The sequence below is a fragment of the Rhincodon typus genome, chromosome 27, assembly GCF_021869965.1.
Source record: "Rhincodon typus isolate 14 chromosome 27, sRhiTyp1.1, whole genome shotgun sequence".
NCBI classification, from domain to species: domain Eukaryota; kingdom Metazoa; phylum Chordata; class Chondrichthyes; order Orectolobiformes; family Rhincodontidae; genus Rhincodon; species Rhincodon typus.
Genome location: NC_063358.1, coordinates 988,163 through 1,010,550, shown reverse-complemented (window position 1 = coordinate 1,010,550; position 22,388 = coordinate 988,163).

Below are 22,388 nucleotides of genomic sequence, written 5' to 3'. Positions count from 1 at the left end.
ATGGAACAATCTCAAATAATATTTCTTATAAGGTCCAAGTTTTCTCTTGGCACTTGGTGTGAGAAGGATTTGGCTGATTAATGGGAAAACAAACCAGATGTGGCAATGAGCAGTGGATTAACTCAACAGAAATGTGGTGTGAGGTTTCCAAAAAATCTGTTCTTTGTATAAACAGGCCCTTGAATATATAGTCAACAGCACAACTTTAACACAAAATTTACACAACAAATTGTCTTTGACAATCTACTCAATGAGATCCTCTCTGCAGCAACAGACAAACTTCAAGAAGGTCCCTCATAAGAGTTGAGTGTATAACCTAAAGTGCATGAGATTGGAAGTAATGTACTGACATGGAGAGAGAAGACAGAGTTTACTTGGCTCGCAAAGAGGAAACAAAGAGTAGGAATACATAATAAAAACCAAAAGAACTGCGGATGCTGTAAATCAGGAACAAAAACAAAGTTGCTGGAAAAGCTCGGCAGGTCTGGCAGCATCTGTGAAGGAGAAAACAGTGTTAACGTTTCGGGTCCGGTGACCCTTCATCAGTAGGAATACATAGGTCATCTTTCAGAATGGCAGCCAGTGTCTAGTGGTGTACCACAGGGATCAGTGACTGGAGCCCAGCTATTCAAAATCTACATTTTAATGATTTAGATGAGTAACTAAATGTTATATCTTCACATGGGCAAATAACACATTTCTGGATGGGAGAGTGAACTGGGAGAAGGGTGCAAAGATGTTTCATTGTGATTTGAACAAATTGAGTGAGTGGATAAATGCATGATAAATGAACCATAATATGGATAAATGTGAGCTTATCCACTTTGGGAGCAAAAACATGAGGATAGATTATTTATCTAAATAGGAATAGGTGGGGGAAGGGGGAGGAGCAAGGAGACCTGGATGTCTTTGTACATCAGTCGTTGAAAGTTAGCATTTTGCCGATGGAAACAGACTGTTCAGTCCAACTAGTCCATGCCGACTATTTTCCCAAACTAAACCAGTCCCACTCACCTGTGTTTGGCCCATTTCCCCGTGAACTTTTCCTATTCATGTACATGCCCAAATGTCTTTGAAATGTTGTAACTGCACCTGCATCTATTACTTCCTCTGGCAGTTCATTCCACACATGAAACACCCTCTGTGTGAAAAAGTTGTCCCTCAGGTACCTTTTAAATCTTTCTCCTTTCACCTCAAAAATATGCCCTTTAGTTCTAAACTCACCAACCCTGGGAAAAAGACCTTTGCTATTCACCTTATCTATGCCTCTCATGCTTTTATAAACATCCATAAGGTCACCCCTAAACCTCCTATGCTGCAGTGACAGAAGTCCCAGCCTATCCTTATAACTCAAATCATCCAGTCCTGGCAACATCCTAGTAAATCTTTCCAATTTAATAATATCCGTCCTATAGCAGGGTGACCACAACTGTACACAGTACTCCAGCAGAGGCCTCAACAACTTCCCATTTAACCTCAAACTGATGTCCCAACTCCGATACTTAATGGTCTGAGCAATAAAGGCAAGTGTGCTAAATGCCTTATTAACTATCCTATTTTAACTATGACGCAATTTTCAAAGAATTGTGTACCTGAACCCTGGGTCTCAGTTCAACAACACTATCCAGGACCCTACCATTTATGATATAAGTCCTGCCCTTGTTTGTTTTACCAAAATGCAATTCATCACATTTATCCAAATTAGACTCCATCTGCCACTCCTCAGCTCATTGGCCCAATTGATCAAGATCCCTTTGTAATCTTAGGTAACCTTCTTCACTGTCCACTATACCACCAATTTTGGTGTCGTCCTCAAACTTACTCCATGCTTCCTAAATTCTCATCCAAATCATTTATATAAATGACAAATAAAAGTGAACCCAGCACCAATCACTGTGGAACACTGCTGGTCACAGGCCTCCAGTCCAAAAAACAACTCTCCAGCACTGCCCTCTGTCTCCTATGTCGAGCCAATTTTGTATCCAATTGGCAAGCTCACTCTGAATCCCATGTGATCTAACTTTGCAGAAGCTTGTCAAAGGCTTTACTAAAGTCCATGTAGACAACATCGACCGCTCTGCACTCATCAATCTTTTTGTCAGGTCCTCAAAAAGCTCAATCAAGTTTGTGAGACAAGATTTCCCTTGCACAAAGCCGTGCTGACTATCCCCAATCATTCCTCACCTCTCCAAATGCATGTAAATCCTAGGCAATAAACATGGAGCTGGACAAGCACATCAAGTCCCAGAGATTTATCCACCTTTATGTATTGATAGATATTGAATCTCATTGTTTTGACTTAAACATTGGAGTTGCTGCATATTTGTCCAAATGATCATCCTTCCTTTGTTCATAGAGTATAGAGTCATCAAGGATTACAGCATGGGAACAGGCCCTTCGGCCCAACTTGCCCATGCTGCCCAGTTTTCACAATTAATCTAGTCCCGTTTGCCTTTGGTCCATGTCCCTCCATACTATCCATTCATGCACCTGTCTAAATGTTTCTTAAGTGATGAAATTGTACTTGCTTTCACCACTCCCTCTGGCAGCCTGTTACAGACCCTCACCACCCCCTGTATAAACAAATTGTCCCTCTGGACCCTTTCGCATCTCCCCGTCTCACCTTAAACCTACGCCCTCTTGTTTTAGACTCCCCTACCATGGGGTAAAGCTGTTGCCTATCTACCTTATCTGTGCCTCTCACTATTTTATAGACATCTATAAGGTCACCCCTCAATCCCCTACGCTCCGGGGAAAGAAGTCCCAGACTATCCAGCCTCTCCTTATAACTCAAACCTTCCAGTCCTAGTAAATCGTTCTGTACTCTTTCGAGTTTAATAATATCCTTTCTGTGGTAGGGCGACCTGAACTGCATGCTGCACTCTAAATGTGGCCTCACCAATGTCTTGTACAATTGCAAGAAGATGCCCCAGCTCCTATACTCAAAGTTCTGACCAATGAAAGCAAGCTTGCTGAAAGCCTTCTTCACTGCCCTGTCTATTTGTGACTCCACTTTCAAGGTGCTATGAACCTATACCCTAGAACTCTTTGTTCTATGACATTCTCTTGGGCCCTAACATTGATTGTGTCAGTCCTGCCCTGCTTTGCCTTACCAAAAAGCAACACCTTGCAATTATCTAAATTAAACTCCATCTGCCATTCCTCAGGTCACTGGCCCAGTTGATCATGATCTTGCTGTATTCCTAGATAACCTTCTTCACTGTCCATGATACTACCAATCTTGGTGTCATTCACAAACTTACTAACCATACCTCCTAAATTCTCATCCAAATCATTTATATAAATAAAAAATACAGTGGATTCAGCACCAATCCCTGTAGCACACTGCTGGTCACAGGTCTCCAGTTTGAAGAACAATCCTCTACCACTACCCTCTGTCTTCTAACTTCAAGCCAATTTTGAATCCAATTGGCTAGCTCTCCCCGGATCCCGTAAGTTTTAACTCTACTCAACAACCTGCCGTGTGGAGCCTTGTCATAGCCTTGCTAAAGTCCATGTAGACAACATCTACCACACTGCCCTCACCTACTTTCTTAGTCACCCCTTCAAAAATCTTGATCAAAATCGTGATTCTTTATAACACAGTTGTTTCCAGACCCGCGTGGCAGCCTGAGGATTTTCTCATGTGTCATTGGTCAGAACACCAAGTGGACATGTTTGACGTGTAATTGCACAATGTATTTTTTAAAAGTCAGCGGCAATGTGAACTGAATCGGGCAGCTGCCTGGAAAGGGAGACCAATGGAATGTCACACCTGAAGATGCAACAACATCTTCTAAGGGGGTAGCTCCATAGCAACAAAAATAACAAGGAGCTGACCTCCCCTGCAGATTAAGTCCCAAACTGGTAACAAAATTCGTCTATTTTCTTTGAAGAATACATAAAGAAAGGGGGTTAAAAAGCAGTTTCAACACTGTTGGAGCTGACAAGTTGGCCTGAACTTCCTCATGTATGTCCATGAGCTAAGGTACCAGAGTGTACAAGCCTGGGTTTGAGCATAGTGTGCTGTGAAGGTCACACTCAAACAGGACCCCCTAGCCACCCTGGTTGTTGGTAAATGGATTCTGTCACTCCAAATGTTCACAGTCCACCAACTGGTAGACCAGACAAAAGGAAACAAGTTAACAAAAAGTCTCCCTCTCACTCTAAATGCTAGCGGAGGTGATGGACCACTGGTGTTATCGCTAGGCAATTAATCCCAACACTAGGATAATGTTCTAGGGACGTGGGTTCAAGTCTTGTTGTGGTCACTGGTGGAATTTGAATTCCTAAATAAACCTGGAATTAAGAGCCTAATGATGACCCTGGAGCCATTGTGGGGAAAAGCCCATCTGAGTTACTACTGTACTTTAGGTAATGTAACTGTGGACTGGAAATAAATACTAGCCAGCCAGGGGCACACACATCCCATGAGTGGATAGAGAAAACTCCTATTAGTTCTAAAGAAGTGTCACTGGACCTAAAATATTAACTCTGTTTCTCTCTTCAAAGATGCTGCCAGAACTGCTGAGTTTCCCCAGCACTTTCTGTTTTCGTTGGCATCATACCTGGTCTGGCCACATTGTAACTCCAGACCCAAAGCAATGTGCTTGAATTTTAACTGGACAATTAAGGATGAACAATAACTGCCCACATCCCATGAATGAATAAAACAAATTTGAAAGGAATCAGAGCAACAGAATTTCAACCAAACTGCAAAACTAAGAATCTTAGAATCAACTGCTCAATCACTAATGTCAACATTACTAGTAATTTTGACTCAGCAGCCTCACGGTTCAACTCTTTACTCTTCACAGATAATTCAGGGACTTCTTGGTATATCTGAGATAACAAGATGTAGAGCTGGATGAACACAGCAGACCAAGAAGCATCAGAGGAGCAGGAAAGCTGACGTTTCGGGTTGGGACCCTGCTTCAGAGAAAACAGGAAGGTTCCCGACCCTAAACGTCAACTCTCCTGCTCCTCTGATGCTGCCTGGCCTGCGGTGTTCCTCCAGCTCCACACTGTGTTAGATTGACAAAATAGTTCTTTTTATTGAGAATTCTTCTTATAATTCTTCTGATTAGTTTACCCATACTTCAGCTCCTTTACTATTGGTACTCAGTGGGGAAGTACATATTTGAGGTTTGTTGGAATGAAGTGTGATCTGGTGGGTGGGGAAATCTGGTGGCAGTTTAAATGTGGGTCTCATTGCTGTTATTGGTGGATGGAGACCATCACCATTTCCATTAACAGCATTCACGGTGACGAAGACAACACAGTGTGGAGCTGGAAGAACACAGCAGGCCAGGCAGCATCAGAGGAGCAGGAAAGTTGACGTTTCAGATCAGGACCCTTCTTCAGAAATTGGGGACGGGGGAAGGCGACTCTGAAATAAATAGAGAGAGGGGGTGTCAGGCTGGGGAAGGTAGGTGGGATGGTGATAGATGAGTGCATATAGGGAGTGGTGGGGATTGGTCAGCGGGAAGGGTGGGGTGGATAGGTGGGAGAGAAGATGGGCGGATTGTGTCAGGTCAAGGAGGCGGGGATGAGAGAGAGGATTGGTCATGGGATGAGGCCGGGGATGGGGAGATTTTAAAACTGGTGAATTCCATATTTAGGCCATCCGGTTGTAGGCTCCCGAGGTGGAATATGAGGTGTTGTTCCTCCAGTTTCTGGGAGGTGTCATTGTGACACTGGAGGAGGCCCAAAATGGACATGTCACCCAGGGAGTGGGAGGGGGAATTAAAATGGTTGGTGATGGGAAGGTGTTGTCGTTTGTCGCGTACAGAACGCAGATGCTCCACAAAACGGTCTCTGAGTTTATGCTTGGTCTTGTGACAGTGACAAATCTGTGTTGAGAAGAGGACCTCTATCAGATGGACATGAAGTTCTGTTGCAGCGCACAAATAATTCTTTACATCCTCTTGCATCCATCTGTTGTACTTTACACTGCTTTGTCCCCCTCTGCCAGGCCTCCTTCCGAAGAGAAGTTCAGAAGAAGGTTCCTAAAGCTGTTGCTGTGCTATATTTTAACATTCCTCCCAACCAATCCATGAACTGGAAATTCACCCTCAGGATGCATTCAGGTTGAGGTTTGGATTGTCTCCCTGGGTAAATATGTGAGGTGGATGCAACAGGAGAAAACATCTGCAAACTGTCGAGAAACAACAAAGTGAAGAACATCGATGCTTGGCTTCAGTAGCCCCTTAAGTTGGTTTCATTTGTCACTTGATGGCTTGCAAATGCACTTCTTATATACAAGAGCAAATTTAAGATGTTCAATACTCTATATACTTTTATGTTCCAGCATTTGAAATATTGGGTCAGGCAAGATCTAATTACTGCAGATGCTGGAATCGGTACTGAAAACAACAAATGCTGGAGATCACAGTGGGTCAGACAGCATCCATGGAGAGAAAGAGCAAGCTAACGTTTTGAATCTAGATCGCTCTTCATCAGAGCTGACATGAAGTGTGGAGGGAACGGCATTTATGTTATAATAAGCACAGCGCAAATTGGAAGAACAACATCTTATCTTCAGACTAGGTACTTTACAGACTTCTGGACTTAATACTGAGTTCAACACCTTCACATTGTGAACCAGCACCTATTCTTTCCCTTTCTTTTAGCTTGTTATATACTGTCACCATGTCTTCTCTCCGCTCCCTCCACCCCAGTGGGACTGTCTGTTCTTTCAAATCTGGCAGTTAGATACACCATTGTTCTGCCATTCTCACCTTCCCATCACTTAATCTGAACTATCAACATCTTTTATCTATCAGCACCACACCCACTACACCCACAGCCCCACCTACCCCAGACTATAGCGTGAACACTGTCGCCTCCACACTTCAGCTCTCATGAAGAGTCATCTAGATTCGGAACATGCCTTGCTCTGTCTCCATGGATGCTGCCTGACCTGCTGTGATCATCAAGACATATTGGAATCATTTATATTGCTTTAATAAACCAATACAGGTTTCCAGCAGTTGTCACTTCCAACAAAAAATCTTTATAAAAACCAAAAGAACTGCGGATGCTGTAAATCAGGAACAAAAACAAAGTTGCTGGAAAAGCTCAGCATGTCTGGCAGCATCTGTGAAGGAGAAAACAGAGTTAACGTTTCAGGTCCGGGGACCCTTCCTCAGAAAATCTTTTATCACCATTCCTGATCTGCACAATGCACCATTAAAAATCCCCACCTCAATCTTAAGGTCAATTTGTCCCTTGTCTTAAAAACTTGGCACAGAATTTCACTTCTGATCATTAATATGGAAATAAAACAAAACAGCAATAATAAAAAGGATTGAGAATTTTTAAATTGCTCTTTCTTTTCAGCCTTTGTTTTGGGCCCATTGCAAAGTCAAAAATTGCTTTCCCTATCCCTTAAATATCTTCTGTAAACTTTTATTGAGCATTAGCAGGAGCATTAAGAAGCAACTGTACATAATTTGGGAATTTCACATTTAAGAATGATCCTCCTTAATGGGAATTATTTTATTTTAAGCCAATTCTTTGGTTCTCTTCTAGTTCTAAGCTAACAGGATCCTACCTGCTTACGAACCAACTATTACATTTTTCTGATGTATCCCAAATAGGTCATTACATGTGTGAGAACTAATAAAGACCACTGCACATTCTAAAGTCATTCTATGTATTTCAATTTACAGATTCGTCAATCATCTAAATTTGGGCAGCACAGTGGCTCAGTGGTTAGCACTGCTGCCTCACAGTGACAGGGATCCAGATTTGATTCCAGCAACTGATGACTATCTGTGTGGAGTTTGCATGTTCTCCCAGGAGTTTCATCCAGGTGCTCCGGTTTCCTCCCACAGTCCAAATATGTGCAGGTTAGGTGGGCTGGCCATGCTAAAAATTGCCCATAGTATTCAGGGATGTGCAGGCTAGATGGGTTAGCCATGGTAATGGGGGTGGGCTGGTTCTGTATGGGATGCTCTTCAGAGGGATGGCGCAGACTTGATGGACTGAATGACCTTTTTCTGCACTGTAGGGATTCTATAATAAAATTGAGACTGCATTTTTTTAATTTCATATTTTGTGAATTTTATAAATACAGTTAGTGTAGCTTTGTTGCCTAACTGTATGATTTACTTCCTTCCATTTTCTAACTATTAACAGTTGCTCCTGCAAAAAGAACTATTTCTGACTCAAATAAACGCAATGTACTGCAGATGCTGGAACCATTCTGAAGAAGAGTCACACTGGAGTAAAAACATTTACTCTGTTTCTGTCTCCACAGGTGCTGCCAAACCTAGCGAGTTTCTCCAACATTTTCCTAACAGTGAAAAGTATAGGCTAAATCTGACAATTAGTTGCTGGAAGACATCATTAAATTTTCACGTATCCAAATTGTTTCTTGGTCTTTGATTTTGTCAAAAGCTTATGTTATTTCCACTGTTGAAGCTTTGAAATTCAAATCAGAACAGAAAATACATTTAAAGTTAAACAATTAATTCACGCTGAGTTGTTAAAGTTAGAGAAATTTCAGCAGATAAATGCGATATTCATCAGTGCACCCACCCACAGTGAATCAAAATATTTCTTCATCAACAAATTTCTACACGGTTTTGCAAATCTTGTGAAAGCTCAGTCAGTACATTATATTTTTAAATAACAAGTCTTTTTTACAGTGATTTAAATATACTCTGAATGCAATCAGTTAGAGGGAAATATTTTGACATTATTAGATGATTTGAAATCTATGCAATTAGTATTTGGTAATATTGAATGTCAATGGAAATATAAAGATGGTGACATTTAGACAGCGAATAGTGTTTCAGCAAGAAACAACTTTCCATAAGTTCCCTAGACTTTTTAAACATAATGCATAACCAAATAGCAACATGAAAGTAACAAGTTCTTAATCCTGAGATATCTCCTTAGTTGCATGTCTTGTTACTAGGCAGTTTATGGTGAACTTAGTGATGAGCTTAGTAATACACTGAGTCAGATTGATGATTGTCAAATGATCTCACTGACATAATCCAGCATCCCCCATTCTTTGGGCCAATAAAATGGTGACTACTCAGGATGACATTTGCCCCTTTGTATCCACTCTGGTCTGGACCACTGCCAGGATCCCAGTGAAGTGAGACATTATGAATTTATTGGTGCACTTTCACACAGGTTTCTAGTCACTAAGTGCTTCCCTTAGAAAATTGTTTTATAGGTGAACCATCCATGTGATGTTAATGGATACTTTAAAACTAAATAACAAATTATTTTGCAATTCTTCTATCTACGGCATGTATATTCCCCTGGATCAGTGTCACAGGAACATAGGATCAGGAGTAGGCCATTCAGTCCATCAAGATTCCCACCCTTCAGTTAGACCATGACTGACCTTCTAACTCAAAGCCTCACACCCATCACATCACCACATCCCTCAATGTTGTTAGTTTCCAAAAATCTATTGATTTCTGTCTTGAAAGTTCTCAATGACTGAGCTTCTACACCCCTCAGTGGTAGAGAAGTCCAAAGATTCATCACCTCCTTAGTAAAGAAATTCCTCCTCATCTCAGATTTAAACAGCCTGCCCTTCATTCTGAGATTATATCCTCTGGTTCTACAGTCCCCAGTCAGAGAAACATTCAATCTTCATCCACACTGTAACACCATATCTAAATGTTTTAACTTTCAATGAGATCACCTCTCCTTCTTTGAAACTCTAGAGAATACAGCCCCAGTTTCCTCGATCTCTCTCAATTCAACAGTCATGCATGAGTGCACCCAGATCCCTCTGGTCCAAAGCGCTCTAAAGTTTGTCTTTTTTAGATAATAATTTGCCTTTCTATTCCTCTGACCAAAATGGATAACCTCACACTTATTCATATTAAAATTCATCTGTCAAATTTTGACCCATTCACCTAAACAATCCATATCCATTTGTACATTTCTTATTTCTTTGTTGCAACTTACTTTCACACCTATTTTAGTATCATCTTGGCTTCAGCAGGAAATTCTATCTCCAACATACTTGCCAATTCAACCAATCTGGATTTTAAAATCTATTTATGTCTGTCAGGAATAACTCTACCATCTGCAGGAAGTTCTTTGCAATTTCCAGAGCCATTTCTTACATCCATTACACAACCTAGTATTTTGTTTACCTATGTCACTCTCTAATAGTAAACCCAAATCCTCATCATTTTTGTTTCAAAATACTAATGACAAGCACCCTTAATCATTTGCAGTGACCCAGTTGGGAAACTGTGCTGACACTCAAGCCCACTGCTCCCAGGTTTGTCACAAGGTCAAATCTTGAGGCTCTTTACCCAAATGCATGCAGCATTTGTAACAAGATAAATTGACAGCACAAATTATAGCTGCAAACATAGAACATAGAACATTACAGCGCAGTACAGGCCCTTCGGCCCTTGATGTTGTGCCGACCTGTGAAACCAATCTGAAGCCCATCTAACCTAAACTATTCCATTATCATCCATATGTTTATCCAATGACCATTTAAATGCCCTTAAAGTGGGCGAGTCTACTATTTTTGCAGGCAGGGCATTCCACGCCCTTACTACTCTCTGAGTAAAGAACCTACCTCTGACATCTGTCCTATATCTATCACCCCTCAATTTAAAGCTATGTCCCCTTATGCTAGCCATCACCATCCGAGGAAAAAGGCTCCCACTGTCCATCCTATCTAATCCTCTGATCATCTTGTATGTCTCTATCAAGTCACTTCTTAACCTTCTTCTCTCTAATGAAAACAGCCTCAAGACCCTCAGCCTTTCCTCATAAGACCTTCCCTCCATACCAGGCAACATCCTGGTAAATCTCCTCTGCACCCTTTCCAATGCTTCCACATCCTTCCTATAATGCAGTGACCAGAACATACTCCAAGTGCGGCCACACCAGAGTTTTGTACAGCTGCAACGTAACAGTAACATGGAGACTGTGAGCATTACACCATTCAATCACAGACCATGATATCATGATGACATCATGAGCATATCCCTTAAAGCTATGTCACATACCACAGTCTACAACCATTCAGTTTTCTTTAAGGTAATTTGTCGAACTGCAAGTACAAGCGAACTCTTCATTGAATGTAATGTCAACCTGGAATATAGGTCGGTGTGAACCACAATCTCCTGACTCAGAGGTGAGAGACCGACCAGTGAGACTGAACCAACAACAGTTCACTTCTGCAATTGTTGGCCCTTCACAATTAACTTTCCAATTCTGAAGAAGGGTCCCGACTGAAATGTCAGCTTTCCTGCTCCTCTGATGTGCTCCTCCAGCTCCACCTGTGTTATCGCTGACTCCAGCATCAGCAGTTCTTACGATCTCTAACTTCCTCTCATTTCTGTTCTGTTCCATAATCCTGAAGGAAGACTCATCCTCTGACAAAATTACAATGTAGCTATCTGGTGTCAGGTCCTGGTCTTCATAAATTTCACCCTTTAGTGCTCATATTCTGCAACACTTGGCCCCAGACTGAAATTGAGTGGAAAACTCTCAGGAAATTTGGCCAGACTGCATCTCTCTGGGTTGAAGCATCTGCCCATTTCACCTAAAACATAAGTCCCTGATAATTAGCAGGGGGCCTATGCCTCCACAGACAGTTACTCATCACACTGTTACATTTAGAATGCTTCGTACCCAGTTTTATACCTGAGAAACTAGGCCCAGCACCCAGTCACCAATATTTGAACTGAAAGGAAGATTTCTCCGACTGGCAGAATTGCATGAAAGTCCTTCTTTGGCAAGATGCTTCTTTCAACTGGAAGCTGAACCTGTGACCTTCATATTGTGAGGGTAGAATAGGCTTTGATTGTGGATGGTGGGAAAAGAGAGTCTGAGGCTTATTGTGCATTCAACAGGCCCAACTCGCCTGGCAGGCCTTTTCGTGTGTTTTTGCAGCAATTGATGTTTAAATCAGTTTATGCCTGTGACAAAGTGGCATGGATTGCAGACAGCTGAGGAATTAAAGTGTGCATCCTGACTGATTAACACTTGTGCAGGAACAAACAATGAAGGGAATTCTTTCATACACTGAGAAAGAAGAATGCCCACATTGATTAGCGATGGCCAGTTTGTTCCATCTGAAACACAAGAGAGGAAAGCACAGCACTGTGCCTCTTGGTCTCTCTGTTCTGACTACTCAGGGACTGAATTATTATGCTAGAATCATCAAAATATTTAATTGAAACACAAATTATGTAATTCATTTCTCACACAATCCTTTCACTTTCTGTGTAATTGTTATGATAACTGGATGAAAAACCTTATGTCCTTGAGGAGGTCTTATAACTTATAAGAAAACAATGTTGTATTTTGCAAACACTTAGCAGTTGGGTACACACACGCATTCTAATTAATGTATTTCATTGTGGGTTCCATGGGTTTATGGTGGATGTGAACCATCTTGCCACTTCTGACCAATTAACAATGACTTAAATCTCATGAGAAGCTGTTACTAACTCCCAGAGTATAGATGCCAGTACAGCTTACACATCCCATCAATTGTAAGTGAAACAAAACTCACTTGTGATGGGCGGACGGCATGCTTCATGCAACAAGGAAATACCCTTCATTTTGAGAGTGTATTCTCTTTTCCCTAATGTTTTATAGAAGTGTTTGACTATTCCTTATAATGTTAATATGGAGCAATGAATCTCAAGTGCACCACAGTCAAATAAATTGCACCCTAAAAGCAACATAAAATTATTCAGTAATCCTGGTAATTCAGCAAGCCAGAAAAGTGATAATTAGATCCTTATAGAATCTATTTCAATGCTTTTCAATTTATGCTTCTTTCTAATTCTCAATTTGAAATGAAGTTTTTAAATATTGAAGAATCCAAGTCATCAATTACAAGTTCAAATGCAGAAAAGTACATCCACAGTGTGAAGTTCAGACTGGAAAATGCTTTGAAATTCATCAAATTTATTCTTGAATTTTATACCAAAAACCAATTTGAACTTTACATCCAAGCCTCTGGAATTAGATTCAAAAATCACTTCTAAGCGAGTGTCACACCGTCGCCAATATCATAAATTCCCTCAGGGCTCTCACTGAAATCAACAAATCCGGTCCCTGGGAATGTTCCTCTCGGTGAGCTATGTGACAATATCAAAATTCATTCATGATAAACCAACTTCTGATCTTGTTATCCAAAGAGCGCAGAACAATGTTTCCACTTTCACACATCCAAAGTAGCTCCATTATAATAGACACCCAAGCAACATCTTTTCAAGATACTTTTCCTTCAGGTAATATTCCTAAAGCCACGCTCCGTCAAATCAAATCCCTACTGACAATAACACAGTTCTTTGAAGGTAGAAAATACCCTGAAAATAACTAAATTAACAGAATAGGTTAATTGACAGTTCATGTAATTACATAATGAGCTACACCTTGTGTGTGAATTGATGCCAGAATCAATTCAGTGTTTCCAAAGAAAGAAAAATTAAAGAAAAACACTATTAATTTGAGCACATTGATGAATTTACTTGAAAACTTCAGAAAAATCTGTGAATGAAAAATGGCTTTCCTCCACTCTGACGGTATTGACTTTGTCCGGATGCTTATTCCTGATGTCAATGCCCTGACAGTAATTATAAATAGGGGAGACTTGAGACTGAGCTGGCTTAGACATCCCAACTGGATTCTACTCCTAACCCCAAGACTCTGCACCCATTAGAACATCTCTACCTGCAATTAAACTGCAATCTGGTACTGTAACAGGGTCTGTGAAAAAAGCTTGTGTCCTTCTTGTTCATACATCTCCAGTATTTTTTCCAATAAGTCCAATGATAACGTACTGAACCTTCATAAGCTTTAAGATGATCATTGTACATGTTATTTTGGTTATTCAGAGATTAGAATCCTTCCTCAGTATTATAATTATTAGGATACCTCTTTGTAAACAGAAACAAATTCCTCTCTTCATAAAGTGTTGCCTTGGTCCAAGTATTCCTGTGGAGAGATTGAAGATATTAGAAAGAAGAAAGCTGAAAGGAGATTTGATCAAGGTTTTCAAAATTATGATAGAGAGAAGCTGTTCTCACTTGATAAAGGAGCAGAGAAGACAGGGCATGGATGTAAAGTAATTTTGCAAAGAAACAAGTGAGGAAAAATGTTTTCACTCAGTGTGTAGTTAGGTTGAAGAATGCACTACCTGAAAGTGTGATGGAGACAGATTCAATTGAGGCCTCCATAGAGGACATTGGATGATTATTTGGATAAAAATAATGTGCAAGGGGAGAAAGCAGGAGATTGACTTTAAGCAAAATGTTCACTTAACAAGCTAGTGCAGGCAAGATGGGCTGAAGGGTCCCCTTCTGCACGATAACACACTTCCATGTTCAGATGGTGCTGTGGAGAAACACTGTCCATTGGATTGGTGATTATTTCATATGGATGTGCCACTGTCCTTCTCTTGAGTGAGATTGTGGTCATTGTCTGAGTAAGTTGCAGCAGCTTTTCTGCTTTTCTTCCATGGAAATGGCCTTGTGGGATTACCAAGAGATTATTAATCCAGAGACCCAGGTGATGTGCTGGAGACTCGAGTTTCAATCCCAAGGCGGCAGATGGTGGAATTTGAATTCAACAAAAATCTGAAAGTAAGAGTCTAATAATGACCATGAAACCATTGTCAGTTGTTGGGGAGGAAAACCCATCTGGTTCACTAATGTCCTTTAGGGAAGGAAGCTGCCATCTTTACCTGGTCTGGCCTACATGTGACTCCAGACCCACAACAATGTGGTTGATTCAGAACTGCCCTCTGGGCAAAAATGCTGGCCCTGCCACCGATGCCCAATTCTTGTGAATAAATAAATTAGAAAAAAGCCTTGTGAAAAAAGCATGGACCTTATTTTGAACTCACATTGAGAAAGGGAAAAGGTCAGATTAATGTTTCTGCATTGTGCCTGGATAATGTCTTCCTCATTTTGAAAATGGCAGCTGATTAGTTCCCTGATCCCATGGGTGATAACTCATATCAGTAGAAATTCAGTATTATAAAATGTTGAGCTATAAATTAATTGAATTTCTTATCTATGTCCATTTAATAACTTGCAGCTGTATCTGTATCTGGTCATCATTACATGCAGTCAGCAAAAAGATCAGATTTGGGAAGATGTATTAAGAACTGGACACATATTTGGCAACACAAATGTGGCAATTGAAGGTTTGTAATCTACATAGCCATATGTTGTCAGCCAGTAATATGTAAGTCAAATAATTGTGCAGTGTGTAGAATTGCCAGCATTTCAGGTTCAAGATCAGTTTATTTGAGTGAGCAATGAGCGGTGGCATGGTGGTTCAGTGGTTAGCATGGCTACCTCATAGTGCCAGGGACCCAGGTTCAATTCCACTCTCAAGCAACTATCTGTACGGAGTTTGCACATTCTCCCCGCATCAGCGTGCGTTTCCTCCCTCAGTCCAAAGATGTGCAGGCTAGGTGGATTAGCCATGGGAAATGTAGGGTTCCAGGGATCAGGCATGGGGGTGGTTCTGGGTGGGATGTTCTTTAAAGGTTCAGGATGGGCTGAACCACACTGTAAGGATTCTATGATTTACAACACAATCATACATTGGTTTAATGATGGCACTGAAACATTTGTGACGGGAAATTGGGATTGTTTGCTTCAATAGGGTAGAGGAATGGGTCTTGGGTGGGATGCTCTTTGGAGAGTGTTAGGTTGAATGGTCTGTCCCTACACTGTAGGGATTCTATGGATATTTTGAATGGTGAGTGTTCCTGGACCTCCATGGCATACAAACACAGTTTAAAGGTGTGAATGCACATGCAGTTGAATGCTGCTGGTAGTGTGCAGAATAGGCAGAGTAAGATGTCAATCTGTGGATAATGTTAGTTTCTGCCATTCTGGAGCTCAGCAATCCTGCTTAGGTCCTGCCTTACCCCCACACAGCTATGTTCACACACATCAACACAAGGACTCACCTCAGTTCAATTTAAAAGGATCATCAATAAATTATTTGTTACTTGTCAGTTGATATCTACCGATTGTTGCTTTGATTCTAGAAGTGTTTGCCATTTTCAATAGTTGTTAAAATTGCAAATATCTGCAGAGAGTGATGTGGGAGTTGCTGATGGAGTTTGTTCTGACTTTAAAGTTCCTGAATGAACCAGTTGCTCCCAGACAAAGGGATCCGTATAGGGTAGACACTTCCTTTGGAATACAGCTTGACTTAGAGAATGAACAGAGGACAGACAGAGCAGGACAAGCTGCTGGAAGAGACAGGAGGAGAAGTTTTCCTAGTAGGATACCACATCTTTACAGGGTGCTCAGGAAGTCATTGTCCTGCTTGAACCTCAGTCAGCAATGTTCACAATGTTTGGGATTTAGTAAGGAAGTTATGATTGTAATCTGACATCGATTGCATCTGAAAGTACAGACTCACAGCAGAATGATGAGCACTGTGGCTTTAAGGTTGACCCTAGTGAGGGCTTTTTATGCATCTTGCTCCTTTCAGGCTGTAACTGGAGGCATTTACCAGTGAGAGTGGTGTAAGGAAAGGCTCCTGAGTCTATCAACTTGATCAGAGTTAATTTTATTTCATTCTGGCTTGACAGAGAGAAGCAGGAGGAGTACAAGACATGTGTTAGACCTCAGCTGGAATATTGTGCACCATTCTGGGTGCCATATTATAGGAAGGATGTGAATACACCGAGGAGATTGCAAAAGTAATCCACAAGAATGGATACAGAAATGACAAACTTCAGTTATGGGGATAGATTGAAGAAGTTGGGACAGTCACATTTGAGACAAGAAGAGTGAGGAGAGATTGGATGGAGGTTTTCAAAATCATGATCTGGCTGGATAGAGTAGATTAGGAGAAATTGTTACCAACTTGTAGATGAACTAGAACAAGAGGACATAGATTTAAATTGATATTAAAAGAAGCAAGGATGATGTGAGAACTCTTTTTTTACTCAGCAAGTAGTTAAGTCTTGGAATGCACTGCCTGGAAATGTAGTGAAGACATGATCAATTGAGGCATTCTAGGGCCTTTGGATGATTTTTGAATGGAAATGGTGTTCAGGGAGTTGGGAGAAAAGGCAGAAGCTTGGCACTAGATCATGATGCTCATTGGAAGAGCTAGTGCAGGCATTATGGGTTGAATGGCCTCCTTCTGCACAGTAACAATTCCATGATTCTATAAATCTGACCAAGCATGTGGCTATTCTTGAATCACAGGCATCTCCTAAGTGCAGATGCAAGGATTGGGAGCATACCACACGGTGCTTCCCCTTACAGAATCTAAAGCCATTGTATTCGTAGAGCATCTAATTGGTATGTGATCATGGGCAGCCCATCCAGCAGATTAATGTTTGGTATCCAGGCAGCTATTACGTGTCAGTTAAATTTCAGCCTCCATTACAACCAAAGGTATTGACTGGATAAAAAAAAATGACTATACGCTGTCCATGTGGTGAATTAATCCAACACACTGGGACTAGCATTTTATTCCAGATTTGAGTTTTCAGTTATTTGAGTTCACATTCCCCCAGCTGTCACTATGGGACATAAACTCTGTGTTTCTGGATTATCATCCAGTAACATTGCCACAGTGCCACTGTCCCCTCTGGTTGATGCCAGTCTTATTTGTGCTCCTTGACATTGTGTAACGGTATTCTGGGAGACTACCTTGGGAAAAGAGATCGCAGGACAGCAGGCAAAGTAGCTCACATGAAGAGTTCTTGCCTTAGTACAGTACCAGTTTAACACTGGCGTCCAGGAAACTTTACTCCAGTAGACACTCTGAGATAGAGGGAAGAAAAGAGAAGCAATTTCACAAACAAAAGATAAATGTGTAAAACTCACAACATTAATTAAAATGTTCTAACAAGCAAAGCAAAGTGAATTTCAGTTTAGTTATACAATACTCAAAACTTCCTATTCAAGCTTTTAATTAAGGCAACAAATGCTAACTGCATTGAAACTGAAATGATCTCTGTGTACACGCAATTGGGAGCTGGTAACTCTCATCTCCATCCTACTGAGCGTAGACAAGCCCCATATGTTGTCATAACAAATGGAATGGCGAGTGCTCTGGGGGTTAATGGCACGTAACTGTAGGTAGAGGGAACACTCAACAATTAATATGTTTTCTGTTGACATGGTAACAATGAACAAGGGTGCTGGTCAAACAGGTTTTGTTCCACTGCCAATTTGTAATTCTGTGCAGTAAGTGAGCTGTGAATGTATTGAGGATGCCGCATGTATCAGAGGTATCGTGAAATATTCCAATATTGCACAGAATCTCATCACTAGACGTTGGAACAGTGCCATGTACCCGATTGCATCATCATTCACTGCTATATTTAGCAATCAGCACCAGCAAAACAAGTCTTTACTCTGCCAAGGCTTAGTACATTGAGAGATAAACTCTTTAACCATTAAGCTGCTCGGTACTTATTACTAACACTCATAATGTCAACCCCATAACTGGGGGGTGTTTGAGGATAAATTGGGCTGAAGGATCAAATCCAAAGAGTTACGTTGTTCCCTTTCAGACATGGACTGCCATTTGATACAATTCAGCATTTGGTGCACAATCAGTACAGTTTTATCTGAAATTTCAGGTTTTTAAATCATTGTCAATGTCATCATTGCCCTTCGCTGTAATCAGGGATCCGAAGCTGCTTCCAGTGAGCATCCTCCAAGTGTCCTGTTTGTTGAATAATTTTCTCAGAAGCGATAAGTAGCAAATGAAAGCAATGTCTTAATAAATACCACCTTCAGCAAATAATCTTGTAAACAGGCTACTGATTATGAAGCATGTCCTGAATCTTACTCAGCATTTCTCGTATTCAACAATATTATATTGCACCATCACATTAAGCAAGGGTTCTGTTACCATAGTAGCAGAAACGAACTGTGTGTTCAACTCAAAGCTGTTTCTATTTGAAGGGAAGAATCTCTAATCCTTCAATAATTATGACTGAAGGTCTTTGTGGTCTAGACTTAGCTTAAATTATGTTTGCAACAATTATTTTGCACAAAGGCTGAGACAGCTCTCATTTCAGCCTTTATCAGCGAGTATTTCTTCTTGAAAGATTTCATCAGCCAAACATTCTAAGCATTTATTAAAACGCAGTCTCAATTCACTGTCAAATGAAATAACAGTTTGATATGGCTTTTCTATAGTGTCACTATGGTCCAACAATAACCCTATTAACCACCACTGCCCAGCTGTGTTATCGTGCAGCTTACAGTTGTCTAGTTGTACATTCTATACATGTTGGGAGCTGGCTACAGTTCAGCAGGTCAGGACTAAAACAGAAAGGGGTTTCACTGAGTCTAGCTTCACATCGTCTCTTTCTGCATTCCAATTATCTGAATTGCCTCATTATTGAAATTGCTTTGGAAAAATGCTTTGTCCTTTTCCTTTGTGTTTGCAGTTTTTTTTTCTCCCCAATCTAACCTCTGTGTTCACCCTGGAAAGAGAAACCAGCTTCAGAATCTCCATCATTGGTGCAAAGACTCACAGTGTGGCAGCAAATCCCAAACCACACCACACAATCCCCAGCAATATCAGTGCTCCACCAAGTGGCTGGGGAAAATACTGGGAAGTTCAATAACAATGCTAGGATAATTACAATTCATACCACACCGAGGAATATCAAATGTACAGCACAGAAACAGGCCATTGGGTCCAACTGGTCATACAGTCATAGAGTGATACAGCATGGAAACAGGCCCTTCAGCCCAAACTGGTCCATGCTGACCATGGTGCACACTCAGCTAGTTCCAATTGCCTGCATTTGGTCCATATCCCTATAATCCCTTCCCATCCATGTACCTATCCAAATGTTTTTTAAATGTTACTATTGTACCTGCCTCAACCACTTTCTCTGGCAGCAAATTCCATATACCCACCACTCTCTGTGTGAAGAAGTTGCCTCTCAGGTCCTTCTATCCCCTCTCACTTTAAACCTACATTCTCTAGTTTTCAATTCCCCATCTCTGGGGAAAAGGCTGTGTGCACTCATCCTAACTATGCCCCTCATGAGTTTATAGACTTCAATGAGGTCAGCTCTCCTTCTCTTGTGTTCCAAGGAATGAAGTCCTGGCCAACCTCTCCCAATAACTCTGCCCTACTAGTCCTAGCAACATTCTCATAAATCTTCTTTGTACACTTTCTAGTTTAACTATGTCTTCCCTAAAATAGGCTGATCAAAACTGTACACAATACTCCAAGTGTGGCCTCCCCAACGACTTATACAACTGTAACATAATGTCCCAACTCCTATACTCATTGCCTCGACTGATGAAGGCCAGCATGCTAAATGCCTTCTTCACCACCCTGTCTACCTTTGATGCCGCTTTCAATGAACAATGTACTTGTACTCTTCGGTTCCTCTGTTCCACAACACTCCCTAGGACCTTAAATTTACTGTATAAGTCCTACCTTGGGTTGACTTTCCAAAATGCAATATTTCACACTTATCTGTATTGAATTACATTTGCCAATCCTCAGCCCACTTCCCCATCTGATCAAGATCCCACTGTAATTTTTGATAACCTTCCTCACTATCAACGATATCTCCTAAGTTTGTATCATCCTCAAACTTACTAATCATGCCTCGTACATTCACATCCACATCATTTATGTAAATAACAAATAAAAAAGGTCCCAACACTGACCCCTGTGACACATCAGTAGTCACAGGCCTCCAATCTGAGAAACAACCTTTAACCATCACCCTCTGCTTCCTACCATCGAGCCAATTTTGAATCTAATTAGCTAGCTCTCCCTGGATCCCATGCAACCGAACCTTCATGACTAGCCTGTCATGTGGGACCTTGTCAAAGGCCTTGCTAAAGTCCACATAGACAACATCCACTGACCTACCTCATCCATCCTCTTGATTGCCTCTTCAAAAACCTCTAAAAGATTTGTTAGACATGACTTCCAGTGCACAAATCCATGCTGACTGTCCCTAATCAGACTGTCCAAATGTTGGTTGATCCTGTCCCTCAGTATCCTCTCCAATAACTTGCCTACCACTGATGTCAGGCTCACTGGCCTGTAGTTCCCTGGTTTGTCTTTGCTACCTTTCTTACACAATAGAACAACATTAACCACCCTCCAGTCTTCTGGAATTTCACCAGCGGCTAAAGATGAAGCAAAAATCCCTGAAAGGGCCTCTGCAATTTCTTCCCTAGCCTGTCACATCATCTGGGGATGGACTTGATCAGGCCCAGGGGTTTTACCCACCTTACTGTGCTTTAAGGTTGCAAACACCTCCTCTCTGGTAATATGTATGCGATTCAAAACATTCCTAATTGTTTCCCTTATTTCCTTAGCATCCATGATTCTCTCTTCAGTGAACACTGAGGAGATATATTCATTTAAAATCTCCTCCATCTCATGTGGTTCCTCACGAAGAAAGCCATGCTGATCTTTAAGGGGACCTGTTCTCTCCCCAGCCACCCTCTTACTCTTAATATAGTGATAGAACCTCTTGGGATTGGCTTTAACCTTATCTGCCAGATTCATCTCATAACATAGAACACAGAAAATAAAACATAGAACATAGAACAGTACAGCACAGTACAGGCCCTTCGGCCCACTATATTGTGCCAACCTATTATCCTACTAAGGTCAATCTACTCTGCATACCCTACATTTTACTTTCCTCCATGGGCCTATCCAAGAGTCGCTTAAAAGTCTCTAAAGTATCTGACTCCACTACCACTACCGGCAGCGCATTCCACAGGCCCACCACTCTCTGTGTGAAGAACCTACCTCAGACATCTCCCCTATACCTTCCTCCAATCACCTTAAAATTATGCCCCCTCATAATAGTCAATTTCGCTCTGGGAAAAAATCTCTGACTATCCACTCTATCTAGGCCTCTCATCATCTTGTACACTTCTATCAAGCCACCTCTCATCCTTCTTCGCTCCAATGAAAAAAGACCTAGCTCCCTCAACATTTCCTCATAAGACCTGCCCTCCAGTCCAGGCAGCATCCTGGTAAATCTCCGCTGCACCCTCTCTAAAGCTTCCACATATTTCCTGTAATGATGTGACCAGAACTGAACACAATATTCCAAGTGTGGTCTAACCAGGGTTTTATAGAGCTGCAGCATAACCTCACGACTCTTAAACTCCCCTGCCAACGAAAGCCAATATTCCAGATGTCTTTGTTTTTCAAGGACCGCAACTTCCCCTCCACAGTGGTTGAAAATGCCCTCGACCGCATCTCTCGCGTTTCCCGCAACTCATCCCTCACACCCACTCCCTGCAATAACAACAAAAGCAGAATCCCCCTCGTCCTCACGTATCACCCCACCAACCTCCAGATTCAACGCATGATCCTCCGTCAGTTCCGCCACCTGCAATCTGATCCCACCACCAAGGACATTATTC